The sequence below is a fragment of the Hemiscyllium ocellatum genome, unplaced genomic scaffold, assembly GCF_020745735.1.
Source record: "Hemiscyllium ocellatum isolate sHemOce1 unplaced genomic scaffold, sHemOce1.pat.X.cur. scaffold_827_pat_ctg1, whole genome shotgun sequence".
Classification (NCBI taxonomy): domain Eukaryota; kingdom Metazoa; phylum Chordata; class Chondrichthyes; order Orectolobiformes; family Hemiscylliidae; genus Hemiscyllium; species Hemiscyllium ocellatum.
The window spans coordinates 133,159-152,585 of NW_026869257.1; the positions used below are offsets into that span (position 1 = coordinate 133,159).

Genomic DNA, 19,427 nt, shown 5'->3' on the forward strand with positions numbered 1-19,427 from the left:
AAATAAGAGGTACACAACAGTGAGAAAAACGCAAATAAAAAAGGTAAGTAAAATAATTGAAATAAAATTATCTGAAGTTGTTTGAATTTAACAACTTCAGACAATTTTACTTCATTATTTTATTCATCTCTTTTATCATTTCACCTGCAATATCATAGAGCCATTAGATATGGACAGCACTGAAAACACAATCTTCGGTCTGGCTCGTCCATTCCGAACAGATATCCTCAACTGATCCAGCCACGATTGCATGCACTTGACCCATGTCTCTCTAAACCCTTCCGATTCAAATACACATCCAAATTCCTTAAAAATATTGGAATTGTAACAGCCATCACCAACTCGTCCGGCAACTTATTGCAGACACTCACCACCCTTTGCGTGACGCCGTTGCTCCTCACTGCCTGTCGAATTCTCACCCTCCCACACCAGATTTATACCCTGTCGTGCTGCACTGCCCCACCTGAGCGAAACGAACTTATCTATTTACCCGAAAAATGCCCCTCATGATTGAAAAACCTTCATAAGGTCAGCTCCCAGCCTCTGACGCGCCAGGCAAAATAGTGAGAGAGTGTTCAGCCTGTAAGCGTTTGCACCTTTTCCATTTTCAAATGTAGGATGTAGCATGCTGTCTGAAGCAGTCAGCTTAGCAGCTGATCTGTCGCTGACAAACGCTGCAGGAAGGCGTGATAACCTGCTAAATATGCTGTCAAACGAAGATTGCAAAAGCAACATGAGTCATTGAGCAAAAGGTGCAATTGAGTTCTGCGCTGTTGCTGACTCTAAAGCAACTGCGTCCTTCGGGAGCAGAAAGAATCCCACAGTTGGGTTACAATTCCAATGCATTTGGCACAAGGTTCGCAGCAGTTTATCAGCAGCACGTAACCCTGACTCCAAAGGTCTGTGAGTTTCCAGAAGCACAGGGAGCGATCGTTGAAGGTACGTCTCAACCAGATGATATTTGTCAACATGACAAGCTGCAGCTGAGCTGGTGGCATTGCGATTGAAATTGCATGCGTCCGAATATTGTGCTTAATTTTGGATATCAGAGCAAATGGTTACCTCGAGTGTGCGCGTTCGGAAAAGTCAATGATTTTTTTTGTTAAAAAACTTTGCAACAGAAGGAAATACTTCAGACGATCATGCGATCGATTGCTAATCAGAAAACGAATAGCCGCCGTGGTTGTGAGCGCAGGCAATATAAGCCTTTGTTTTGAGCGAAGGGCTCCGTCGGTCGGTTAGCTCAGCTGGTTAGAGCGTGGTGCTAATAACGCCAAGGTCGTGGGTTCAATCCCCACACTGACCATGTGCAGCGCTCGTCTCGTCAGCTGTGCTGAGTCAAGGTTTGTCGTGGCTTTTGCTTTCACCGTCTGCAAGAACTTGTCACATGATCGATTCAGATGTCTATTCATTCGAAAGCCGACCATCGCTGTCATGGAACATCAACTCGTTGGTCCTATGCCGGATCTCAGCTGCGTTGCTGTATTTCCAAACAACGTGCACCACGAAACCACAAAATCACCAAGCAGAAAGCCTCACCGGCGCAATAAAACATTTGACAAGGATAGACGCACAACTCGATCACCGTACCCATGATGACTGGTGGATGTTGTCTGCAGCAAATCAATCAGTCTCAATTGTTTTCACAAAGAAATGCAAAACATGAAATATATAAAGTATTAAGTCGACCTGGCACAGTCTCGGAGGAGAACCAGAGTTCAGGCTTCAATTCACTTCAAAGATTCGTTCAACGCATTTTCCTGGATCTCTGTTACTACATTTCCCGCGACTTCCAGAGGCAATTCATTCGCTTGCTCACCTCTCATGCATCGACACTGGAGTCATCATATCCCCAGCAATATCACAGAGTCATTAATAAAAGCAAATTACTGCAGATGCTGGAATTCGAAAGCAAAAGAGAAAATGCTGGAAAATCTCAGCAGGTCTGGCACCATCTGCAAGGAGAGAAAAGAGTGACGTTTCGAGTCTAACTGACCCTTTGGTAAAGATTTTGAAAAAAGGGGAGATTTACAGAGCTATTAACACCAGGCTGAGAGAAGGTGAGTCAGGGCTCCAGATGCAAAGCTGATAATGACAGTGCACGGAGAGATTAAAGGGAGATTAGGAGCCGCGAATGACCAAGACTGAAGCCAGTGTTACGAGACAAAATATGTGGGGGATGTGTGAAACAGAGACAAAATGGAAAACAGGGGAGAAGCGTAGCAAAGCGGGAAGAGGAGAGGAAAAATGTATTGACAGAGTGGGAAGCGACAGAAAGAGAGACAATCAAGAAATAAGAGGTACACAACAGTGAGAAAAACGCAAATAAAAAAGGTAAGTAAAATAATTGAAATAAAATTATCTGAAGTTGTTTGAATTTAACAACTTCAGACAATTTTACTTCATTATTTTATTCATCTCTTTTATCATTTCACCTGCAATATCATAGAGCCATTAGATATGGACAGCACTGAAAACACAATCTTCGGTCTGGCTCGTCCATTCCGAACAGATATCCTCAACTGATCCAGCCACGATTGCATGCACTTGACCCATGTCTCTCTAAACCCTTCCGATTCAAATACACATCCAAATTCCTTAAAAATATTGGAATTGTAACAGCCATCACCAACTCGTCCGGCAACTTATTGCAGACACTCACCACCCTTTGCGTGACGCCGTTGCTCCTCACTGCCTGTCGAATTCTCACCCTCCCACACCAGATTTATACCCTGTCGTGCTGCACTGCCCCACCTGAGCGAAACGAACTTATCTATTTACCCGAAAAATGCCCCTCATGATTGAAAAACCTTCATAAGGTCAGCTCCCAGCCTCTGACGCGCCAGGCAAAATAGTGAGAGAGTGTTCAGCCTGTAAGCGTTTGCACCTTTTCCATTTTCAAATGTAGGATGTAGCATGCTGTCTGAAGCAGTCATCTTAGCAGCTGATCTGTCGCTGACAAACGCTGCAGGAAGGCGTGATAACCTGCTAAATATGCTGTCAAACGAAGATTGCAAAAGCAACATGAGTCATTGAGCAAAAGGTGCAATTGAGTTCTGCGCTGTTGCTGACTCTAAAGCAACTGCGTCCTTCGGGAGCAGAAAGAATCCCACAGTTGGGTTACAATTCCAATGCATTTGGCACAAGGTTCGCAGCAGTTTATCAGCAGCACGTAACCCTGACTCCAAAGGTCTGTGAGTTTCCAGAAGCACAGTGAGCGATCGTTGAAGGTACGTCTCAACCAGATGATATTTGTCAACATGACAAGCTGCAGCTGAGCTGGTGGCATTGCGATTGAAATTGCATGCGTCCGAATATTGTGCTTAATTTTGGATATCAGAGCAAATGGTTACCTCGAGTGTGCGCGTTCGGAAAAGTCAATGTTTTTTTTTGTTAAAAAACTTTGCAACAGAAGGAAATACTTCAGACGATCATGCGATCGATTGCTCATCAGAAAACGAATAGCCGCCGTGGTTGTGAGCGCAGGCAATATAAGCCTTTGTTTTGAGCGAAGGGCTCCGTCGGTCGGTTAGCTCAGCTGGTTAGAGCGTGGTGCTAATAACGCCAAGGTCGTGGGTTCAATCCCCACACTGACCATGTGCAGCGCTCGTCTCGTCAGCTGTGCTGAGTCAAGGTTTGTCGTGGCTTTTGCTTTCACCGTCTGCAAGAACTTGTCACATGATCGATTCAGATGTCTATTCATTCGAAAGCCGACCATCGCTGTCATGGAACATCAACTCGTTGGTCCTATGCCGGATCTCAGCTGCGTTGCTGTATTTCCAAACAAAGTGCACCACGAAACCACAAAATCACCAAGCAGAAAGCCTCACCGGTGCAATAAAACATTTGACAAGGATAGACGCACAACTCGATCACCGTATCCATGATGACTGGTGGATGTTGTCTGCAGCAAATCAATCAGTCTCAATTGTTTTCACAAAGAAATGCAAAACATGAAATATATAAAGTATTAAGTCGACCTGGCACAGTCTCGGAGGAGAACCAGAGTTCAGGCTTCAATTCACTTCAAAGATTCGTTCAACGCATTTTCCTGGATCTCTGTTACTACATTTCCCGCGACTTCCAGAGGGAATTCATTCGCTTGCTCACCTCTCATGCATCGACACTGGAGTCATCATATCCCCAGCAATATCACAGAGTCATTAATAAAAGCAAATTACTGCAGATGCTGGAATTCGAAAGCAAAAGAGAAAATGCTGGAAAATCTCAGCAGGTCTGGCACCATCTGCAAGGAGAGAAAAGAGTGACGTTTCGAGTCTAACTGACCCTTTGGTAAAGATTTTGAAAAAAGGGGAGATTTACAGAGCTATTAACACCAGGCTGAGAGAAGGTGAGTCAGGGCTCCAGATACAAAGCTGATAATGACAGTGCACGGAGAGATTAAAGGGAGATTAGGAGCCGCGAATGACCAAGGCTGAAGCCAGTGTTACGAGACAAAATATGTGGGGGATGTGTGAAACAGAGACAAAATGGAAAACAGGGGAGAAGCGTAGCAAAGCGGGAAGAGGAGAGGAAAAATGTATTGACAGAGTGGGAAGCGACAGAAAGAGAGACAATCAAGAAATAAGAGGTACACAACAGTGAGAAAAACGCAAATAAAAAAGGTAAGTAAAATAATTGAAATAAAATTATCTGAAGTTGTTTGAATTTAACAACTTCAGACAATTTTACTTCATTATTTTATTCATCTCTTTTATCATTTCACCTGCAATATCATAGAGCCATTAGATATGGACAGCACTGAAAACACAATCTTCGGTCTGGCTCGTCCATTCCGAACAGATATCCTCAACTGATCCAGCCACGATTGCATGCACTTGACCCATGTCTCTCTAAACCCTTCCGATTCAAATACACATCCAAATTCCTTAAAAATATTGGAATTGTAACAGCCATCACCAACTCGTCCGGCAACTTATTGCAGACACTCACCACCCTTTGCGTGACGCCGTTGCTCCTCACTGCCTGTCGAATTCTCACCCTCCCACACCAGATTTATACCCTGTCGTGCTGCACTGCCCCACCTGAGCGAAACGAACTTATCTATTTACCCGAAAAATGCCCCTCATGATTGAAAAACCTTCATAAGGTCAGCTCCCAGCCTCTGACGCGCCAGGCAAAATAGTGAGAGAGTGTTCAGCCTGTAAGCGTTTGCACCTTTTCCATTTTCAAATGTAGGATGTAGCATGCTGTCTGAAGCAGTCATCTTAGCAGCTGATCTGTCGCTGACAAACGCTGCAGGAAGGCGTGATAACCTGCTAAATATGCTGTCAAACGAAGATTGCAAAAGCAACATGAGTCATTGAGCAAAACGTGCAATTGAGTTCTGCGCTGTTGCTGACTCTAAAGCAACTGCGTCCTTCGGGAGCAGAAAGAATCCCACAGTTGGGTTACAATTCCAATGCATTTGGCACAAGGTTCGCAGCAGTTTATCAGCAGCACATAACCCTGACTCCAAAGGTCTGTGAGTTTCCAGAAGCACAGTGAGCGATCGTTGAAGGTACGTCTCAACCAGATGATATTTGTCAACATGACAAGCTGCAGCTGAGCTGGTGGCATTGCGATTGAAATTGCATGCGTCCGAACATTGTGCTTAATTTTGGATATCAAAGCAAATGGTTACCTCGAGTGTGCGCGTTCGGAAAAGTCAATTTTTTTTTGTAAAAAAACTTTGCAACGGAAGGAAATACTTCAGACGATCATGCGATCGATTGCAAATCAGAAAACGGACAGCCGCCGTGGTTGTGAGCGCAGGCAATATAAGCCTTTGTTTTGAGCGACGGGCTCCGTCGGTCGGTTAGCTCAGCTGGTTAGAGCGTGGTGCTAATAACGCCAAGGTCGTGGGTTCAATACCCACACTGACCATGTGCAGCGCTCGTCTCGTCAGCTGTGCTGTGTCAAGGTTTGTCGTGGCTTTTGCTTTCACCGTCTGCAAGAATTTGTCACATGATCGATTCAGATGTCTATTCATTCGCTGTCATGGAACATCAACTCGTTGGTCCTATGCCGGATCTCAGCTGCGTTGCTGTATTTCCAAACAAAGTGCACCACGAAACCACAAAATCACCAAGCAGAAAGCCTCACCGGCGCAATAAAACATTTGACAGGGATAGACGCACAACTCGATCACCGTACCCATGATGACTGGTGGATGTTGTCTGCAGCAAATCAATCAGTCTCAATTGTTTTCACAAAGAAATGCAAAACATGAAATATATAAAGTATTAAGTCGACCTGGCACAGTCTCGGAGGAGAACCAGAGTTCAGGCTTCAATTCACTTCAAAGATTCGTTCAACGCATTTTCCTGGATCTCTGTTACTACATTTCCCGCGACTTCCAGAGGGAATTCATTCGCTTGCTCACCTCTCATGCATCGACACTGGAGTCATCATATCCCCAGCAATATCACAGAGTCATTAATAAAAGCAAATTACTGCAGATGCTGGAATTCGAAAGCAAAAGAGAAAATGCTGGAAAATCTCAGCAGGTCTGGCACCATCTGCAAGGAGAGAAAAGAGTGACGTTTCGAGTCTAACTGACCCTTTGGTAAAGATTTTGAAAAAAGGGGAGATTTACAGAGCTATTAACACCAGGCTGAGAGAAGGTGAGTCAGGGCTCCAGATACAAAGCTGATAATGACAGTGCACGGAGAGATTAAAGGGAGATTAGGAGCCGCGAATGACCAAGGCTGAAGCCAGTGTTACGAGACAAAATATGTGGGGGATGTGTGAAACAGAGACAAAATGGAAAACAGGGGAGAAGCGTAGCAAAGCGGGAAGAGGAGAGGAAAAATGTATTGACAGAGTGGGAAGCGACAGAAAGAGAGACAATCAAGAAATAAGAGGTACACAACAGTGAGAAAAACGCAAATAAAAAAGGTAAGTAAAATAATTGAAATAAAATTATCTGAAGTTGTTTGAATTTAACAACTTCAGACAATTTTACTTCATTATTTTATTCATCTCTTTTATCATTTCACCTGCAATATCATAGAGCCATTAGATATGGACAGCACTGAAAACACAATCTTGGGTCTGGCTCGTCCATTCCAAACAGATATCCTCAACTGATCCAGCCACGATTGCATGCACTTGACCCATGTCTCTCTAAACCCTTCCGATTCAAATACACATCCAAATTCCTTAAAAATATTGGAATTGTAACAGCCATCACCAGCTCGTCCGGCAACTTATTGCAGACACTCACCACCCTTTGCGTGACGCCGTTGCTCCTCACTGCCTGTCGAATTCTCACCCTCCCACACCAGATTTATACCCTGTCGTGCTGCACTGCCCCACCTGAGCGAAACGAACTTATCTATTTACCCGAAAAATGCCCCTCATGATTGAAAAACCTTCATAAGGTCAGCTCCCAGCCTCTGACGCGCCAGGCAAAATAGTGAGAGAGTGTTCAGCCTGTAAGCGTTTGCACCTTTTCCATTTTCAAATGTAGGATGTAGCATGCTGTCTGAAGCAGTCATCTTAGCAGCTGATCTGTCGCTGACAAACGCTGCAGGAAGGCGTGATAACCTGCTAAATATGCTGTCAAACGAAGATTGCAAAAGCAACATGAGTCATTGAGCAAAACGTGCAATTGAGTTCTGCGCTGTTGCTGACTCTAAAGCAACTGCGTCCTTCGGGAGCAGAAAGAATCCCACAGTTGGGTTACAATTCCAATGCATTTGGCATAAGGTTCGCAGCAGTTTACCAGCAGCACATAACCCTGACTCCAAAGGTCTGTGAGTTTCCAGAAGCACAGTGAGCGATCGTTGAAGGTACGTCTCAACCAGATGATATTTGTCAACATGACAAGCTGCAGCTGAGCTGGTGGCATTGCGATTGAAATTGCATGCGTCCGAACATTGTGCTTAATTTTGGATATCAGAGCAAATGGTTACCTCGAGTGTGCGCGTTCGGAAAAGTCAATGTTGTTTTTTGTTAAAAAACTTTGCAACGGAAGGAAATACTTCAGACGATCATGCGATCGATTGCTAACCAGAAAACGAACAGCCGCCGTGGTTGTGAGCGCAGGCAATATAAGCCTTTGTTTTGAGCGACGGGCTCCGTCGGTCGGTTAGCTCAGCTGGTTAGAGCGTGGTGCTAATAACGCCAAGGTCGTGGGTTCAATCCCCACACTGACCATGTGCAGCGCTCGTCTCGTCAGCTGTGCTGTGTCAAGGTTTGTCGTGGCTTTTGCTTTCACCGTCTGCAAGAACTTGTCACATGATCGATTCAGATGTCTATTCATTCGAAAGCCGACCATCGCTGTCATGGAACATCAACTCGTTGGTCCTATGCCGGATCTCAGCTGCGTTGCTGTATTTCCAAACAAAGTGCACCACGAAACCACAAAATCACCAAGCAGAAAGCCTCACCGGCGCAATAATACTTTTGACAAGGATAGACACACGACTCAATCACCGTACCCATGATGACTGGTGGATGTTGTCTGCAGCAAATCAATCAGTCTCAATTGTTTTCACAAAGAAATGCAAAACATGAAATATATAAAGTATTAAGTCGACCTGGCACAGTCTCGGAGGAGAACCAGAGTTCAGGCTTCAATTCACTTCAAAGATTCGTTCAACGCATTTTCCTGGATCTCTGTTACTACATTTCCCGCGACTTCCAGAGGGAATTCATTCGCTTGCTCACCTCTCATGCATCGACACTGGAGTCATCATATCCCCAGCAATATCACAGAGTCATTAATAAAAGCAAATTACTGCAGATGCTGGAATTCGAAAGCAAAAGAGAAAATGCTGGAAAATCTCAGCAGGTCTGGCACCATCTGCAAGGAGAGAAAAGAGTGACGTTTCGAGTCTAACTGACCCTTTGGTAAAGATTTTGAAAAAAGGGGAGATTTACAGAGCTATTAACACCAGGCTGAGAGAAGGTGAGTCAGGGCTCCAGATGCAAAGCTGATAATGACAGTGCACGGAGAGATTAAAGGGAGATTAGGAGCCGCGAATGACCAAGACTGAAGCCAGTGTTACGAGACAAAATATGTGGGGGATGTGTGAAACAGAGACAAAATGGAAAACAGGGGAGAAGCGTAGCAAAGCGGGAAGAGGAGAGGAAAAATGTATTGACAGAGTGGGAAGCGACAGAAAGAGAGACAATCAAGAAATAAGAGGTACACAACAGTGAGAAAAACGCAAATAAAAAAGGTAAGTAAAATAATTGAAATAAAATTATCTGAAGTTGTTTGAATTTAACAACTTCAGACAATTTTACTTCATTATTTTATTCATCTCTTTTATCATTTCACCTGCAATATCATAGAGCCATTAGATATGGACAGCACTGAAAACACAATCTTCGGACTGGCTCGTCCATTCCGAACAGATATCCTCAACTGATCCAGCCACGATTGCATGCACTTGACCCATGTCTCTCTAAACCCTTCCGATTCAAATACACATCCAAATTCCTTAAAAATATTGGAATTGTAACAGCCATCACCAACTCGTCCGGCAACTTATTGCAGACACTCACCACCCTTTGCGTGACGCCGTTGCTCCTCACTGCCTGTCGAATTCTCACCCTCCCACACCAGATTTATACCCTGTCGTGCTGCACTGCCCCACCTGAGCGAAACGAACTTATCTATTTACCCGAAAAATGCCCCTCATGATTGAAAAACCTTCATAAGGTCAGCTCCCAGCCTCTGACGCGCCAGGCAAAATAGTGAGAGAGTGTTCAGCCTGTAAGCGTTTGCACCTTTTCCATTTTCAAATGTAGGATGTAGCATGCTGTCTGAAGCAGTCATCTTAGCAGCTGATCTGTCGCTGACAAACGCTGCAGTAAGGCGTGATAACCTGCTAAATATGCTGTCAAACGAAGATTGCAAAAGCAACATGAGTCATTGAGCAAAACGTGCAATTGAGTTCTGCGCTGTTGCTGACTCTAAAGCAACTGCGTCCTTCGGGAGCAGAAAGAATCCCACAGTTGGGTTACAATTCCAATGCATTTGGCACAAGGTTCGCAGCAGTTTATCAGCAGCACGTAACCCTGACTCCAAAGGTCTGTGAGTTTCCAGAAGCACAGTGAGCGATCGTTGAAGGTACGTCTCAACCAGATGATATTTGTCAACATGACAAGCTGCAGCTGAGCTGGTGGCATTGCGATTGAAATTGCATGCGTCCGAACATTGTGCTTAATTTTGGATATCAGAGCAAATGGTTACCTCGAGTGTGCGCGTTCGGAAAAGTCAATATTTTTTTTTGTTAAAAAACTTTGCAACAGAAGGAAATACTTCAGACGATCATGCGATCGATTGCTAATCAGAAAACGAATAGCCGCCGTGGTTGTGAGCGCAGGCAATATAAGCCTTTGTTTTGAGCGAAGGGCTCCGTCGGTCGGTTAGCTCAGCTGGTTAGAGCGTGGTGCTAATAACGCCAAGGTCGTGGGTTCAATCCCCACACTGACCATGTGCAGCGCTCGTCTCGTCAGCTGTGCTGTGTCAAGGTTTGTCGTGGCTTTTGCTTTCACCGTCTGCAAGAACTTGTCACATGATCGATTCAGATGTCTATTCATTCGAAAGCCGACCATCGCTGTCATGGAACATCAACTCGTTGGTCCTATGCCGGATCTCAGCTGCGTTGCTGTATTTCCAAACAAAGTGCACCACGAAACCACAAAATCACCAAGCAGAAAGCCTCACCGGCGCAATAAAACATTTGACAGGGATAGACGCACAACTCGATCACCGTACCCATGATGACTGGTGGATGTTGTCTGCAGCAAATCAATCAGTCTCAATTGTTTTCACAAAGAAATGCAAAACATGAAATATATAAAGTATTAAGTCGACCTGGCACAGTCTCGGAGGAGAACCAGAGTTCAGGCTTCAATTCACTTCAAAGATTCGTTCAACGCATTTTCCTGGATCTCTGTTACTACATTTCCCGCGACTTCCAGAGGCAATTCATTCGCTTGCTCACCTCTCATGCATCGACACTGGAGTCATCATATCCCCAGCAATATCACAGAGTCATTAATAAAAGCAAATTACTGCAGATGCTGGAATTCGAAAGCAAAAGAGAAAATGCTGGAAAATCTCAGCAGGTCTGGCACCATCTGCAAGGAGAGAAAAGAGTGACGTTTCGAGTCTAACTGACCCTTTGGTAAAGATTTTGAAAAAAGGGGAGATTTACAGAGCTATTAACACCAGGCTGAGAGAAGGTGAGTCAGGGCTCCAGATGCAAAGCTGATAATGACAGTGCACGGAGAGATTAAAGGGAGATTAGGAGCCGCGAATGACCAAGGCTGAAGCCAGTGTTACGAGACAAAATATGTGGGGGATGTGTGAAACAGAGACAAAATGGAAAACAGGGGAGAAGCGTAGCAAAGCGGGAAGAGGAGAGGAAAAATGTATTGACAGAGTGGGAAGCGACAGAAAGAGAGACAATCAAGAAATAAGAGGTACACAACAGTGAGAAAAACGCAAATAAAAAAGGTAAGTAAAATAATTGAAATAAAATTATCTGAAGTTGTTTGAATTTAACAACTTCAGACAATTTTACTTCATTATTTTATTCATCTCTTTTATCATTTCACCTGCAATATCATAGAGCCATTAGATATGGACAGCACTGAAAACACAATCTTCGGTCTGGCTCGTCCATTCCAAACAGATATCCTCAACTGATCCAGCCACGATTGCATGCACTTGACCCATGTCTCTCTAAACCCTTCCGATTCAAATACACATCCAAATTCCTTAAAAATATTGGAATTGTAACAGCCATCACCAGCTCGTCCGGCAACTTATTGCAGACACTCACCACCCTTTGCGTGACGCCGTTGCTCCTCACTGCCTGTCGAATTCTCACCCTCCCACACCAGATTTATACCCTGTCGTGCTGCACTGCCCCACCTGAGCGAAACGAACTTATCTATTTACCCGAAAAATGCCCCTCATGATTGAAAAACCTTCATAAGGTCAGCTCCCAGCCTCTGACGCGCCAGGCAAAATAGTGAGAGAGTGTTCAGCCTGTAAGCGTTTGCACCTTTTCCATTTTCAAATGTAGGATGTAGCATGCTGTCTGAAGCAGTCATCTTAGCAGCTGATCTGTCGCTGACAAACGCTGCAGGAAGGCGTGATAACCTGCTAAATATGCTGTCAAACGAAGATTGCAAAAGCAACATGAGTCATTGAGCAAAACGTGCAATTGAGTTCTGCGCTGTTGCTGACTCTAAAGCAACTGCGTCCTTCGGGAGCAGAAAGAATCCCACAGTTGGGTTACAATTCCAATGCATTTGGCATAAGGTTCGCAGCAGTTTATCAGCAGCACATAACCCTGACTCCAAAGGTCTGTGAGTTTCCAGAAGCACAGTGAGCGATCGTTGAAGGTACGTCTCAACCAGATGATATTTGTCAACATGACAAGCTGCAGCTGAGCTGGTGGCATTGCGATTGAAATTGCATGCGTCCGAACATTGTGCTTAATTTTGGATATCAAAGCAAATGGTTACCTCGAGTGTGCGCGTTCGGAAAAGTCAATGTTTTTTTTTGTAAAAAAACTTTGCAACGGAAGGAAATACTTCAGACGATCATGCGATCGATTGCAAATCAGAAAACGGATAGCCGCCGTGGTTGTGAGCGCAGGCAATATAAGCCTTTGTTTTGAGCGACGGGCTCCGTCGGTCGGTTAGCTCAGCTGGTTAGAGCGTGGTGCTAATAACGCCAAGGTCGTGGGTTCAATCCCCACACTGACCATGTGCAGCGCTCGTCTCGTCAGCTGTGCTGTGTCAAGGTTTGTCGTGGCTTTTGCTTTCACCGTCTGCAAGAACTTGTCACATGATCGATTCAGATGTCTATTCATTCGAAAGCCGACCATCGCTGTCATGGAACATCAACTCGTTGGTCCTATGCCGGATCTCAGCTGCGTTGCTGTATTTCCAAACAAAGTGCACCACGAAACCACAAAATCACCAAGCAGAAAGCCTCACCGGCGCAATAAAACATTTGACAAGGATAGACGCACAACTCGATCACCGTACCCATGATGACTGGTGGATGTTGTCTGCAGCAAATCAATCAGTCTCAATTGTTTTCACAAAGAAATGCAAAACATGAAATATATAAAGTATTAAGTCGACCTGGCACAGTCTCGGAGGAGAACCAGAGTTCAGGCTTCAATTCACTTCAAAGATTCGTTCAACGCATTTTCCTGGATCTCTGTTACTACATTTCCCGCGACTTCCAGAGGGAATTCATTCGCTTGCTCACCTCTCATGCATCGACACTGGAGTCATCATATCCCCAGCAATATCACAGAGTCATTAATAAAAGCAAATTACTGCAGATGCTGGAATTCGAAAGCAAAAGAGAAAATGCTGGAAAATCTCAGCAGGTCTGGCACCATCTGCAAGGAGAGAAAAGAGTGACGTTTCGAGTCTAACTGACCCTTTGGTAAAGATTTTGAAAAAAGGGGAGATTTACAGAGCTATTAACACCAGGCTGAGAGAAGGTGAGTCAGGGCTCCAGATGCAAAGCTGATAATGACAGTGCACGGAGAGATTAAAGGGAGATTAGGAGCCGCGAATGACCAAGGCTGAAGCCAGTGTTACGAGACAAAATATGTGGGGGATGTGTGAAACAGAGACAAAATGGAAAACAGGGGAGAAGCGTAGCAAAGCGGGAAGAGGAGAGGAAAAATGTATTGACAGAGTGGGAAGCGACAGAAAGAGAGACAATCAAGAAATAAGAGGTACACAACAGTGAGAAAAACGCAAATAAAAAAGGTAAGTAAAATAATTGAAATAAAATTATCTGAAGTTGTTTGAATTTAACAACTTCAGACAATTTTACTTCATTATTTTATTCATCTCTTTTATCATTTCACCTGCAATATCATAGAGCCATTAGATATGGACAGCACTGAAAACACAATCTTCGGACTGGCTCGTCCATTCCGAACAGATATCCTCAACTGATCCAGCCACGATTGCATGCACTTGACCCATGTCTCTCTAAACCCTTCCGATTCAAATACACATCCAAATTCCTTAAAAATATTGGAATTGTAACAGCCATCACCAGCTCGTCCGGCAACTTATTGCAGACACTCACCACCCTTTGCGTGACGCCGTTGCTCCTCACTGCCTGTCGAATTCTCACCCTCCCACACCAGATTTATACCCTGTCGTGCTGCACTGCCCCACCTGAGCGAAACGAACTTATCTATTTACCCGAAAAATGCCCCTCATGATTGAAAAACCTTCATAAGGTCAGCTCCCAGCCTCTGACGCGCCAGGCAAAATAGTGAGAGAGTGTTCAGCCTGTAAGCGTTTGCACCTTTTCCATTTTCAAATGTAGGATGTAGCATGCTGTCTGAAGCAGTCATCTTAGCAGCTGATCTGTCGCTGACAAACGCTGCAGGAAGGCGTGATAACCTGCTAAATATGCTGTCAAACGAAGATTGCAAAAGTAACATGAGTCATTGAGCAAAACGTGCAATTGAGTTCTGCGCTGTTGCTGACTCTAAAGCAACTGCGTCCTTCGGGAGCAGAAAGAATCCCACAGTTGGGTTACAATTCCAATGCATTTGGCATAAGGTTCGCAGCAGTTTATCAGCAGCACATAACCCTGACTCCAAAGGTCTGTGAGTTTCCAGAAGCACAGTGAGCGATCGTTGAAGGTACGTCTCAACCAGATGATATTTGTCAACATGACAAGCTGCAGCTGAGCTGGTGGCATTGCGATTGAAATTGCATGCGTCCGAACATTGTGCTTAATTTTGGATATCAGAGCAAATGGTTACCTCGAGTGTGCGCGTTCGGAAAAGTCAATGTTTTTTTTTGTTAAAAAACTTTGCAACAGAAGGAAATACTTCAGACGATCATGCGATCGATTGCTAATCAGAAAACGAATAGCCGCCGTGGTTGTGAGCGCAGGCAATATAAGCCTTTGTTTTGAGTACAGTGCTCCGTCGGACGGTTAGCTCAGCTGGTTAGAGCGTGGTGCTAATAACGCCAAGGTCGTGGGTTCAATCCCCACACTGACCATGTGCAGCGCTCGTCTCGTCAGCTGTGCTGTGTCAAGGTTTGTCGTGGCTTTTGCTTTCACCGTCTGCAAGAACTTGTCACATGATCGATTCAGATGTCTATTCATTCGAAAGCCGACCATCGCTGTCATGGAACATCAACTCGTTGGTCCTATGCCGGATCTCAGCTGCGTTGCTGTATTTCCAAACAAAGTGCACCACGAAACCACAAAATCACCAAGCAGAAAGCCTCACCGGCGCAATAAAACATTTGACAGGGATAGACGCACAACTCGATCACCGTACCCATGATGACTGGTGGATGTTGTCTGCAGCAAATCAAACAGTCTCAATTGTTTTCACAAAGAAATGCAAAACATGAAATATATAAAGTATTAAGTCGACCTGGCACAGTCTCGGAGGAGAACCAGAGTTCAGGCTTCAATTCACTTCAAAGATTCGTTCAACGCATTTTCCTGGATCTCTGTTACTACATTTCCCGCGACTTCCTGAGGCAATTCATTCGCTTGCTCACCTCTCATGCATCGACACTGGAGTCATCATATCCCCAGCAATATCACAGAGTCATTAATAAAAGCAAATTACTGCAGATGCTGGAATTCGAAAGCAAAAGAGAAAATGCTGGAAAATCTCAGCAGGTCTGGCACCATCTGCAAGGAGAGAAAAGAGTGACGTTTCGAGTCTAACTGACCCTTTGGTAAAGATTTTGAAAAAAGGGGAGATTTACAGAGCTATTAACACCAGGCTGAGAGAAGGTGAGTCAGGGCTCCAGATGCAAAGCTGATAATGACAGTGCACGGAGAGATTAAAGGGAGATTAGGAGCCGCGAATGACCAAGGCTGAAGCCAGTGTTACGAGACAAAATATGTGGGGGATGTGTGAAACAGAGACAAAATGGAAAACAGGGGAGAAGCGTAGCAAAGCGGGAAGAGGAGAGGAAAAATGTATTGACAGAGTGGGAAGCGACAGAAAGAGAGACAATCAAGAAATAAGAGGTACACAACAGTGAGAAAAACGCAAATAAAAAAGGTAAGTAAAATAATTGAAATAAAATTATCTGAAGTTGTTTGAATTTAACAACTTCAGACAATTTTACTTCATTATTTTATTCATCTCTTTTATCATTTCACCTGCAATATCATAGAGCCATTAGATATGGACAGCACTGAAAACACAATCTTCGGTCTGGCTCGTCCATTCCGAACAGATATCCTCAACTGATCCAGCCACGATTGCATGCACTTGACCCATGTCTCTCTAAACCCTTCCGATTCAAATACACATCCAAATTCCTTAAAAATATTGGAATTGTAACAGCCATCACCAGCTCGTCCGGCAACTTATTGCAGACACTCACCACCCTTTGCGTGACGCCGTTGCTCCTCACTGCCTGTCGAATTCTCACCCTCCCACACCAGATTTATACCCTGTCGTGCTGCACTGCCCCACCTGAGCGAAACGAACTTATCTATTTACCCGAAAAATGCCCCTCATGATTGAAAAACCTTCATAAGGTCAGCTCCCAGCCTCTGACGCGCCAGGCAAAATAGTGAGAGAGTGTTCAGCCTGTAAGCGTTTGCACCTTTTCCATTTTCAAATGTAGGATGTAGCATGCTGTCTGAAGCAGTCATCTTAGCAGCTGATCTGTCGCTGACAAACGCTGCAGGAAGGCGTGATAACCTGCTAAATATGCTGTCAAACGAAGATTGCAAAAGTAACATGAGTCATTGAGCAAAACGTGCAATTGAGTTCTGCGCTGTTGCTGACTCTAAAGCAACTGCGTCCTTCGGGAGCAGAAAGAATCCCACAGTTGGGTTACAATTCCAATGCATTTGGCATAAGGTTCGCAGCAGTTTATCAGCAGCACATAACCCTGACTCCAAAGGTCTGTGAGTTTCCAGAAGCACAGTGAGCGATCGTTGAAGGTACGTCTCAACCAGATGATATTTGTCAACATGACAAGCTGCAGCTGAGCTGGTGGCATTGCGATTGAAATTGCATGCGTCCGAACATTGTGCTTAATTTTGGATATCAGAGCAAATGGTTACCTCGAGTGTGCGCGTTCGGAAAAGTCAATGTTTTTTTTGTTAAAAAACTTTGCAACAGAAGGAAATACTTCAGACGATCATGCGATCGATTGCTAATCAGAAAACGAACAGCCGCCGTGGTTGTGAGCGCAGGCAATATAAGCCTTTGTTTTGAGTACAGGGCTCCGTCAGTCGGTTAGCTCAGCTGGTTAGAGCGTGGTGCTAATAACGCCAAGGTCGTGGGTTCAATCCCCACACTGACCATGTGCAGCGCTCGTCTCGTCAGCTGTGCTGTGTCAAGGTTTGTCGTGGCTTTTGCTTTCACCGTCTGCAAGAACTTGTCACATGATCGATTCAGATGTCTATTCATTCGAAAGCCGACCATCGCTGTCATGGAACATCAACTCGTTGGTCCTATGCCGGATCTCAGCTGCGTTGCTGTATTTCCAAACAAAGTGCACCACGAAACCACAAAATCACCAAGCAGAAAGCCTCACCGGCGCAATAAAACATTTGACAGGGATAGACGCACAACTCGATCACCGTACCCATGATGACTGGTGGATGTTGTCTGCAGCAAATCAAACAGTCTCAATTGTTTTCACAAAGAAATGCAAAACATGAAATATATAAAGTATTAAGTCGACCTGGCACAGTCTCGGAGGAGAACCAGAGTTCAGGCTTCAATTCACTTCAAAGATTCGTTCAACGCATTTTCCTGGATCTCTGTTACTACATTTCCCGCGACTTCCTGAGGCAATTCATTCGCTTGCTCACCTCTCATGCATCGACACTGGAGTCATCATATCCCCAGCAATATCACAGAGTCATTAATAAAAGCAAATTACTGCAGATGCTGGAATTCGAAAGCAAAAGAGAAAATGCTGGAAAATCTCAGCAGGTCTGGCACCATCTGCAAGGAGAGAAAAGAGTGACGTTTCGAGTCTAACTGACCCTTTGGTAAAGATTTTGAAAAAAGGGGAGATTTACAGAGCTATTAACACCAGGCTGAGAGAAGGTGAGTCAGGGCTCCAGATGCAAAGCTGATAATGACAGTGCACGGAGAGATTAAAGGGAGATTAGGAGCCGCGAATGACCAAGGCTGAAGCCAGTGTTACGAGACAAAATATGTGGGGGATGTGTGAAACAGAGACAAAATGGAAAACAGGGGAGAAGCGTAGCAAAGCGGGAAGAGGAGAGGAAAAATGTATTGACAGAGTGGGAAGCGACAGAAAGAGAGACAATCAAGAAATAAGAGGTACACAACAGTGAGAAAAACGCAAATAAAAAAGGTAAGTAAAATAATTGAAATAAAATTATCTGAAGTTGTTTGAATTTAACAACTTCAGACAATTTTACTTCATTATTTTATTCATCTCTTTTATCATTTCACCTGCAATATCATAGAGCCATTAGATATGGACAGCACTGAAAACACAATCTTCGGTCTGGCTCGTCCATTCCGAACAGATATCCTCAACTGATCCAGCCACGATTGCATGCACTTGACCCATGTCTCTCTAAACCCTTCCGATTCAAATACACATCCAAATTCCTTAAAAATATTGGAATTGTAACAGCCATCACCAGCTCGTCCGGCAACTTATTGCAGACACTCACCACCCTTTGCGTGACGCCGTTGCTCCTCACTGCCTGTCGAATTCTCACCCTCCCACACCAGATTTATACCCTGTCGTGCTGCACTGCCCCACCTGAGCGAAACGAACTTATCTATTTACCCGAAAAATGCCCCTCATGATTGAAAAACCTTCATAAGGTCAGCTCCCAGCCTCTGACGCGCCAGGCAAAATAGTGAGAGAGTGTTCAGCCTGTAAGCGTTTGCACCTTTTCCATTTTCAAATGTAGGATGTAGCATGCTGTCTGAAGCAGTCATCTTAGCAGCTGATCTGTCGCTGACAAACGCTGCAGGAAGGCGTGATAACCTGCTAAATATGCTGTCAAACGAAGATTGCAAAAGCAACATGAGTCATTGAGCAAAACGTGCAATTGAGTTCTGCGCTGTTGCTGACTCTAAAGCAACTGCGTCCTTCGGGAGCAGAAAGAATCCCACAGTTGGGTTACAATTCCAATGCATTTGGCATAAGGTTCGCAGCAGTTTATCAGCAGCACATAACCCTGACTCCAAAGGTCTGTGAGTTTCCAGAAGCACAGTGAGCGATCGTTGAAGGTACGTCTCAACCAGATGATATTTGTCAACATGACAAGCTGCAGCTGAGCTGGTGGCATTGCGATTGAAATTGCATGCGTCCGAACATTGTGCTTAATTTTGGATATCAGAGCAAATGGTTACCTCGAGTGTGCGCGTTCGGAAAAGTCAATGTTGTTTTTTGTTAAAAAACTTTGC

The 19,427-nt window shown here is 44.5% G+C and overlaps 8 non-coding genes across 8 annotated transcripts; all 8 read left to right on the plus strand.

Annotated features, from left to right (window-relative positions):
• Positions 1–1,232: 1,232 nt before the first annotated feature.
• Positions 1,233–1,306, plus strand: trnai-aau (transfer RNA isoleucine (anticodon AAU)). Its single transcript has one exon. It is a non-coding gene; the product is annotated as a tRNA-Ile (tRNA).
• Positions 1,307–3,523: 2,217 nt separating this feature from the next.
• Positions 3,524–3,597, plus strand: trnai-aau (transfer RNA isoleucine (anticodon AAU)). The gene has a single exon. It is a non-coding gene; the product is annotated as a tRNA-Ile (tRNA).
• Positions 3,598–5,812: 2,215 nt separating this feature from the next.
• On the plus strand, positions 5,813–5,886 carry trnai-aau (transfer RNA isoleucine (anticodon AAU)). The gene has a single exon. It is a non-coding gene; the product is annotated as a tRNA-Ile (tRNA).
• Positions 5,887–8,089: 2,203 nt separating this feature from the next.
• trnai-aau (transfer RNA isoleucine (anticodon AAU)) lies at positions 8,090–8,163 on the plus strand. Its single transcript has one exon. It is a non-coding gene; the product is annotated as a tRNA-Ile (tRNA).
• Positions 8,164–10,380: 2,217 nt separating this feature from the next.
• On the plus strand, positions 10,381–10,454 carry trnai-aau (transfer RNA isoleucine (anticodon AAU)). The gene has a single exon. It is a non-coding gene; the product is annotated as a tRNA-Ile (tRNA).
• Positions 10,455–12,671: 2,217 nt separating this feature from the next.
• trnai-aau (transfer RNA isoleucine (anticodon AAU)) lies at positions 12,672–12,745 on the plus strand. Its single transcript has one exon. It is a non-coding gene; the product is annotated as a tRNA-Ile (tRNA).
• A 2,217-nt stretch (positions 12,746–14,962) lies between these two features.
• Positions 14,963–15,036, plus strand: trnai-aau (transfer RNA isoleucine (anticodon AAU)). Its single transcript has one exon. It is a non-coding gene; the product is annotated as a tRNA-Ile (tRNA).
• Positions 15,037–17,252: 2,216 nt separating this feature from the next.
• Positions 17,253–17,326, plus strand: trnai-aau (transfer RNA isoleucine (anticodon AAU)). The gene has a single exon. It is a non-coding gene; the product is annotated as a tRNA-Ile (tRNA).
• Positions 17,327–19,427: the final 2,101 nt, after the last annotated feature.